Source organism: Penaeus monodon, chromosome 8 (genome assembly GCF_015228065.2).
Source record: "Penaeus monodon isolate SGIC_2016 chromosome 8, NSTDA_Pmon_1, whole genome shotgun sequence".
Classification (NCBI taxonomy): domain Eukaryota; kingdom Metazoa; phylum Arthropoda; class Malacostraca; order Decapoda; family Penaeidae; genus Penaeus; species Penaeus monodon.
The window spans coordinates 24,101,698-24,104,197 of NC_051393.1; the positions used below are offsets into that span (position 1 = coordinate 24,101,698).

A 2,500-nucleotide genomic window follows, 5' to 3' on the forward strand; every position below is an offset into this window, starting at 1 on the left:
TGGGGGATCTTCCTGGACGGGGAGCGACGGGCCGAGGGGAGTCTGCCCAAGGTGCCCGGGCCTCTCGAACCCAATGGGGCTTATGTGATCGGTACGGTGTTTTGCCGTTGCTGTGTGTGTCTGCCATCATGCATAATCGCAGATGTAAAAAAGTAGCTTGCTACTATAATCAGGATTTTTTCTTGATGATATTGCTCTCTCTCTCTCTCTCTCTCTCTCTCTCTCTCTCTCTTTCTTTCTCTCTCTCTCTCTCTCTCTCTCTCTCTATCATTGATAGCGTTATCATTTCTGCTGTCATCAATGTTATTAATTAACATTTTTGTACTATAAATGCTCTCACTGAACCTTTTTACTATTACTATTGCAATATATATTACTACTAACATTTTACTTTTTATAATCATGTGATCACCATTATCATTACCGTTTTTAACGTTATTACCATCATCATTATTGCTATTATAATAATTATTATTACCTTTGCAAAGGCCAGGAACAAGACGCGTTTGGCGGTGGATTTCAGCGCGACCAAAGTTTCAGCGGCGAGATCACGGAACTGAACTTCTGGGACAGAGTTTTGGATGACAGGACGATTGCAAGGGTAAGGGAGCTGAAGAGAAAACGCAGAGAAAGTATTAAAGCAGTTGTCTGTCAAATTCAAGTAGAACTCCAACACATGTACACGAAGACTCTGTTTCCCCCATTCTCTCTCTCTCTCTCTCTCACACACACACAAAAACAAACACACACACACACACACACACACACACACACACACACACACACACCTCCTTTTGTGAGCCTGTACTTTCAGAAATAATTTAAAAAATATTCGATGTTCCTCATGAACACGCTTACACTACAACACAATCTCACACTACTTCACACGCCACATACTTCTTATACCTTCTCCCCCCAGGTGGCGGCCTGCGAAGATGACCAAGACGGCGACACCCTGGCCTGGTCGGAGCAGCGATGGAACATCACGGGCGAAGTGCGCTGGGCGACGCGGCGCAGGGAGGACGTGTGCGACCGCTCCACGCGCGAGCTCGTCATCATCCCCGACCGCTACTCGCTCAAGTCCTCGCTGCACATGTGCTCCGTGGGTTGCTTTGCTTTCCCCCGCTCTTATTCTCATGTATGAATGAATATATATATATATACATGCATACACACACACACACACACACACACACACACACACACACACATATATATATATATATATATATATATATATATATATATATATATATATATATATGTGTGTGTGTGTGTGTGTGTGTGTGTGTGTGTGTGTATATATATATACATACATACATATATATATATATATATATATATATATATATATATATATATATATATATATATATATATATTCATATATATAGACACACACACACATACACACACACACATATTAGAAAATGAAATCATGGTGCGATTACTGTATTTTATTTATTTATCTATTTATCTATTTTTATAAACCAATGCTTGCTTGAATATAACAAATCATATTTTCAAGCCATATTTACTGCCTTTCGGACCATGCAGCTAATGCATGTCACTGGCGCTGCATCATCCCTCAGGTCCTCGGCGGCATTTTGTCCGTCCCGATGACGCAGGAGGAGAGCGACTGGGTCTACGAGTCCTCGAAGGATCGGGCCGACTACTGCTCGGGCGGCCAGGGATCCTCGTTCCTGTGGCTCGGGGCGAACGACGAGGCCACGGAGCGGCAGTGGGTGTATTGGGCGTCCGGAACGCCGCTGAGCTTCGAAGGGAAGTGGCGGGGCTCAGGCCCCAACGGCGGCACCGTCGAGAATTGCCTCGTTATGCTCTCGGGTAGTTTTCCCGGCCGATGGTCCGACATTGCCTGCCTCGATTCGTACTCCTTCTGCTTCGTCTGCGAGTTCACGAGCAGTTCGACTCTGTACTTGAAAGGCCCCGCTGTGTGCAGGTATTCGCCATTCAACCGGGAATATACTCTTGGTGCAGACGTTGACGGCCGTCCGTCCATCATTGGCTATCTGCACTCGGACATCTTTTGGGATAATAATAATGCTTCGTGGGTCATCCAGTCTCGGAAGGTTAGTGTGCTTAGCTTAGGTTGTCAGTGGTATGTGAAACTCATAAGATTTCTTTGTTATCGTGACTTGAAGATTCTGTCAGACTCTAGAACTGGAATATATGAACCAATAATCTAAATGATACATATATTTGTTGAATGATCTTTTTCCTCTTTCACTTCTTTGATGCTCAGTGAAAAGCTAATTGCAGAACCCAGAAGCCGTAGCCTACTGGACGCCGCTCAAGGAGGGCCTGTATCCCTTCGGGACCAAGACGTGGCGTCTCGCGGCGGAAATCTGCGAGATGAAGATCGGCGAAGAAGTCGCCATGACGCTGTCCATCTGCAGCAGCGGCCAGTTCACCTGTGAGGACGGCTCCTGCATCGACCTCAAGCAACGCTGTGACCTACGCGTCGACTGCCCAGACCAGA

General features: G+C 45.6%; 1 protein-coding gene across 1 annotated transcript in view; it reads left to right on the forward strand.

Annotated features, from left to right (window-relative positions):
* Positions 1-2,500, forward strand: part of LOC119575915 (glutamate-gated chloride channel-like) — a 16,619-nt gene that overhangs the window by 1,705 nt on the left and 12,414 nt on the right. The gene's annotated exons all lie outside the window — the stretch shown is intronic.